The sequence below is a fragment of the Chenopodium quinoa genome, unplaced genomic scaffold (assembly GCF_001683475.1).
Source record: "Chenopodium quinoa cultivar QQ74 unplaced genomic scaffold, ASM168347v1, whole genome shotgun sequence".
NCBI lineage: Eukaryota > Viridiplantae > Streptophyta > Magnoliopsida > Caryophyllales > Amaranthaceae > Chenopodium > Chenopodium quinoa.
The window spans coordinates 2104801-2110800 of NW_018743783.1; the positions used below are offsets into that span (position 1 = coordinate 2104801).

General features: G+C 36.5%; 1 long non-coding RNA gene across 1 annotated transcript; it reads right to left on the reverse strand.

The window, feature by feature from the left end:
- Positions 1 to 4053: 4053 nt before the first annotated feature.
- LOC110684776 lies at positions 4054 to 5777 on the reverse strand. Its single transcript, XR_002503817.1, has 2 exons — positions 5549 to 5777; positions 4054 to 4572 (listed from the first exon to the last, which is right to left on the reverse strand). It is a non-coding gene; the product is annotated as an uncharacterized LOC110684776 (long non-coding RNA).
- Between the last annotated feature and the right edge of the window lie 223 nt (positions 5778 to 6000).

Below are 6000 nucleotides of genomic sequence, written 5' to 3' on the forward strand. Positions count from 1 at the left end.
TGATTTTGTAATACCCTTGAAATTTCCTTCCTTTAAAATACTTCTTTTACTTTAAATAAAACCATTTTAAGGAAATAACCAAAATATTACCGCCATCATGATAACGACTAAGGCTAGTTTTCAAAGTCTCACAACGGAAGTCTAAAACATAAAAACCAACTGTCGAAATAAAACTTAAAACTTGAGTTCACAACCTCAAAACAAAAGTAAAATAAAACATCCACAAGTTGGAGCCAATTCAAACATATGACCCTTCTTAAAACCAAATAAACAAACATAATAATTTAGTCCATAACAAATCAGTAATTCAAAAATATCAAAACTAAGAAACATAACAAGTAACTATCATACTTTTCGTGCTTCAAATACCTGTTATTTCCTCTTTATTTCAATTTTCTACTCACCATAAAAATGGGTCATAGTAGGGCTAATCCAAAGGAAAGCCAAACACACACACAAAACTACGAATCAGCAAAACTGAGTACATATGCACCACACTAACATGAATATCCTAGCTTCAAAATAAAAATAATAATAAAAACATGCTCGCCACACAATCACAAGTCAACTTACCTTTGACTCATAACTAGCAATATTAATTATTAATAATAATTTTGGATTATGCATTGAACGGGTTTCCTTCCTTTAAAATAGCATATTTAAATATTAAGCTTCCAATTAGGGAGCTACCCCAATTGGCACCTACTATGTCACACTTGGTGACGGAATCCTAGCGCATAAATAATAAAAGAAAGTATAGCCTCCTGTACCCCTGTAGAAGCTATGGTTAAATATAAAACCCCATAACTCCCCCCATATGTTCATACTCAAGGTATATACCTTCCAAGAGTATTGGTGCGTATCCTCTTACACTTTACGTGATTTACCAATTTAACTTGTGATGACTCAAACCAATCAACAAGAACAAACATAATAACAATCAATACATAATTCCAATTCATTCTTGAATTAATTAGTGAGCACATACTATTTATTTTAATTAAGGTTTCTTGCCTAGTTTAGTGCACAAAATTGCACGATTACTACCTTGGTGCATAAGATGTACTACTAAACTTCCTTGACTTCAAACTCAACTTATTTGAGTGAGTAAATAAATAAACTAACTTCTTGACTCAACACCAATAATAAATGGGTGAGAAATAAATTCATGAATTATGATCGATAATTCTAACTTTAGCCACTAGGCAAAAATACAAAATCCCCACCGGTTCAAACCCCCCATTTCGCACCGGTTTTAAACCGGTCCGGATTTGGGGGGTGCTAAAACCCCATAGATTTCGCACCGGTTCAAAATCGGTGGGAAAAATGACTTTTTGCACCTAGGAGAGAACCGATGCCAAAAACTAAACTTTTCGCACCGCTTTTTATTTAGAACCGGTGCCAAAAGTCTCCAAAAATATTTTAAAAAAACTTTTAGCACCGGTTCTTTTCCAAAACTGGTGCCAAAAGTGCCCCAAAAAAATAATTTTTTATTTTTTATTTTTTATTTTTTTGCATTTTTTTCACTTAAATTGTACAAATACTTATGTATAATCATAATATACATAAAACACATATTTTCTTCAATATTTGTGTCATACATCTGATAAAGAGCACTACATCTTTGATAAATAGAATAAAAACTAACACAAAAAAAAAACAGCAAACTGCAGCAGCTCCCACTGACCCCAAGCCTGCAACAGAGAATGAGACAGCACAGCCACACCACGACCAGCAACCCCAGGAGCAGCTACAAGCAAAACAACAACCAGAAGCTACACCACGGCTAGGCAGCCAGCACCAGACCCAGCACGAGCTGTCAAAACCAGCAGACCAACAGCACAACAGTGCAACAGCAGCACAAACATACAACAACTTGTCAGCAAAGCAGCACTGAACACAGCAGCGCAACCACAACATCAGATAGTAGGCAGAACAGCAGACCAGCAGGCAGCAAACAGCAGACAGCAAATAGAAAGCCAAAAGCTTAGACCAGGCATCCTAACAGCCTGAACAAGATAGAAACACACACCACCAACAAGAAACATAGCAACACAGCACCAGCAAGTCAGGCACTAGCATAGAACAGGGCAAACAAGTTGAAACCCTGACCAGAAAACCATGACAGCAGCAAAAAACAGACAAAACAACAGCCTAACATACAAAAAACAAAACAGAAGCTAAAACAGAATGCTACTCTTGAGTTCCTGCAGCCACTTGCAATGTTGTCTCGACCATTTCTTACCAATCACTTGTTGTCCTCTCTCGACCACACTTCTACAGATGTCAGTACACACCCTTGGGGTTTTGGTTGCTGTTTTGTGTTGCTCTTGTGCTAGTCCTTGTAAAGTTACCCTTCATAGAAGGTGCCTCTTTACTTGAGTCTAGCTGTATGGTCCCTCTCTGTTTTAGGATCCCTTCCTAGAAGGTGGCCTTTTTACAGTTTGGGATTGTGTTTTTGATGGTTGGTTGCCTTCGGGCTTGTGTAGCTTAGGGGTTGCAGTTTCCCATTCTTGTAAGGTGTAACTGTTATTCTTTGGTAATAAAATTTCTTATTTACCAAAAAAAAAAAAATAGAATAAAAACTAAACAATAGGCAAAAGTTACACACCTTAAAATGGATTTTAACCAAAATAAATAAATTAAAGTCCACTCATGCTCCTACCAAAATGAAAAAACACGTCACTAAGGTAGTTTTGGAACTTTTACAATTCTTGTGGAACGCAAGAGGAATAAGATCCGCAAGCTTAAGTGGAGCTCCAGTTTTTCCCATACTTTCTAATATATGGGATTATATGCCTATCACCCAATAAAATCAAACCAATTAAACCATTTATAAGTCATAGATAATTTGGAAAAGAAATCTGGAAATATAATCTGCAGTCGAGAAGGCAGATTTAAGAGGAAGGAAGCTCAGAGTTGCTTCACTGGAATTCTTTATGTTATTTAGCAGCAGAGGAACAAGGCTATTTAGGATCCTTGCTTACAGAGTCATCAAAGGGTGGTAAAGAATTTCTTATGTGATATTTACCAGAGATTGACACACATTATGCCTCAAAAACAAGCAGGAAGAATAGAGATTGGATCAAGTGCCTCATTGCATGATCTCAGTTTCGTTTTGTTTGTCTTGCTGCTAGGCTGTACTGTGCTGTTGTTTTTGTTTTGTTCTAAGGGATTTGAAGATGCTTTTTTGTGCCCTGTTAATATTGGGGCTATTGTATTGTGTTCCTCGTTTTTGGTGATTAATAAAATTTTACCTTATTTCAAAAAAGAAAAACAACGGCTGTAAATTAAATATTGTCTAGCCAAACGAGCAAATTATAAGTATTAAGCCTTTATAACAGGTCATGATCCTGCTACATTATAAACTGTGAGTTTATTTATGTAAAAAGGTCTAGAATGGGTAGGAAACAATTCCCAAGTAACTTGAATAAAATCCTAGTCATCTAACAATACTAGTTCAGTTTATTATGGATAAGATTAATTAATGATTTGTTGTTATCCTACATCTTACAGCTGATATTTTTTTTTTTTTTTTGGCAATTAAAATTACTGGCTTTATTACCATAAAGGTTTTTGATAAATTGAGAGTTTGCACAAGGAGCACCAAAAAAATAGAATCAATGCAATGGCTATTAATAATACTATCAGTTCATCCATGAACTACAAAAAAACAGCACAACAGACTGCAACTGGTAAACTAGTCTGACCAAAGATTGATCTCAGTGATAACATCAGTAATCTAACCTCCACCCATTTTCTGGAAAGGTTCAGAAAAACACAATTCTACATTGTAGGATAACCCATAAAACACAACAAAATTTGCACAAACCACAGCAAAGATCCTGATTTCAAAACTGACTAACAAACCAGCTTAAACAACACATTATAAGAGAAGGTAAGGAGATGTTTACTTGTATCAGCCACGAAAATGCCATCGACCTGAACTAGTGGCCTAGTGGGGCTGTGGTTTAGATTTTTAATACTTCTTCCCAAAAAATCTGTTATAAATCAAACTTAACAGCAATATAGTACAATTTCATCCAGACTATATACAAAAATGTATCAGGATATTATATTCAATGTTTCACAGTAAAAGAAAAATGAGTATCCGACGAATCAACAATGCTCAAAATCTATGGCAGAGTCATAATTCATTACGATTTCCCATTTTTTTCAAGAGCTTTGCTAAAATACTGAGGTAAGTTGTAACAAACTAGTATTAACATCAAAATTGCACTTCCAAGGACGAAGTATGAGCCCAAGCTTGAACTTTTTAGGAGATATGGCAATGGGAGGGAAGAATATAAATGGAAATTGGCACTGCAAATTAAGATAAAAAAAAATAAAAAAATAACCACTTAAAAAATGTAAAGTATGAAGTATAAAATCAAAGAATCGAATTTGTGGAGGGAGAAAAGAAGCACTTGAGAGTGACAAGACAACCTGATACCATGGTAACAAGTGAAGACACAGCGACACTTGAAATTTTTAGTAGATCGAGGACTGATATGTTGAATGCTATGTTGCTGACCATATACAGAAGGGGTAGCAGCGGAGCTCCATCACATCCTGAAAGAAACATCCATAGCATTCTAAATTATTTCAAATAAATTAAACACTGTATTGGCTATATTAGGTTCTGAATTCGACCTTCCCCCCTCCCCCTTTACTAAAATTATGCTGGTGTTTGTGCCTTGACAGACCTCCTCTCAGTCTTTCATTAATCCAAAATGTAAGCATTTGTTGATTGTGAGCACAAAATTAAATTACAAGATCAGTCAGTCATAAAACAAAGATTATTCTACAACTGATAAGTACACTAACATGAAAAATGGAATACAAACATAAGACTAGTCAGTTGAATCCTTGAAAACTTTTTTAAGGTCATTTATTCGTCTCTTTCATAAATTGGGGTCAGAGCAGTTTTCTCACAGCCTAGTAGATTTACCCCAAAATGGGCGTTCCTCCAAGTCTAATTGCTTTACCTTCTCCTTACCCCATCATCCAATGGTCGGAGTTTGCAATTTTGAATTGGGAAAAATAGCCACTAACCTTTGAATTTGAACTCTCTTTTGAGGAGCAAACAAACTAAATCTTCAATTCCTACAAATGATTGAATAAAAAATATTAAAATTAAAAAACTTAGGGTTTATGGTTAATTAATTGAAACTAAATTTTAAAAAAATAGGTCGGCGGGTGGTCTAAGTCGTTGGGTGGCCGGCGGCTGGGTTGGTGTGAGGCGGTGGATCTAGGCGGCTGAGCAATTAAGGGTTAGGGATAGCAATGTTTTTTTAAAAACGAAAGAAAAAAGGAAAAACCATTACCTGGTGGTCGATAGCCGACGCACGAAGGACGACTAAGGGGAACGGAGGGTGGCCGGCGAAGGGTGAGTGGCGGTGGGTAGTACCTACTCTCTCCTTCTACGTATTTTGTTCGACAAAAAATAGAAATAAAACCAGAACCCTAAAATTACGAAATTGAAAACCAAATCAACGACAAACCCTAGATTGCGAAGGAATTCGGTAGATTAAGAAGACTACATTACCTCGAAGATGCTTCAATGGAGGTGAGAAAGCTCATAATCGGCTTCAATGGAGAATATAGAGCACGAGTTAAATTGAGGCCAGAGATATAGAGAGAGAAGGAGCTGCTGCTCAATGGACTAAGAAAGCTCGTAAACCACTTCAATGGAGAGAGAGCGAGCTGCTTCAATGGAGTGGAGTTCGGGAAGAGAAGGAGATGCGAAAATGAGAGGGAAAGAGAAGAGCAGAACGAAGAGGGAAAGCAGGGGGGAAAAAAGAAAGAAGAAGAAAGAAAGCCATAAACCGGTTTTTTTAAAAACATTTCGCACCGGTTTGGTTAGAACCGAAGCGATATCCTTTTCTTCTGGTTTTTTTCTAAACATTTCGCACCGGTTTAATAGGAATCGGTGCGAAAAGTCATTTCCCAAATCCCGCCCATTTCTTTTACCACCGGTTTTCAAGAACCGGTGCGAAA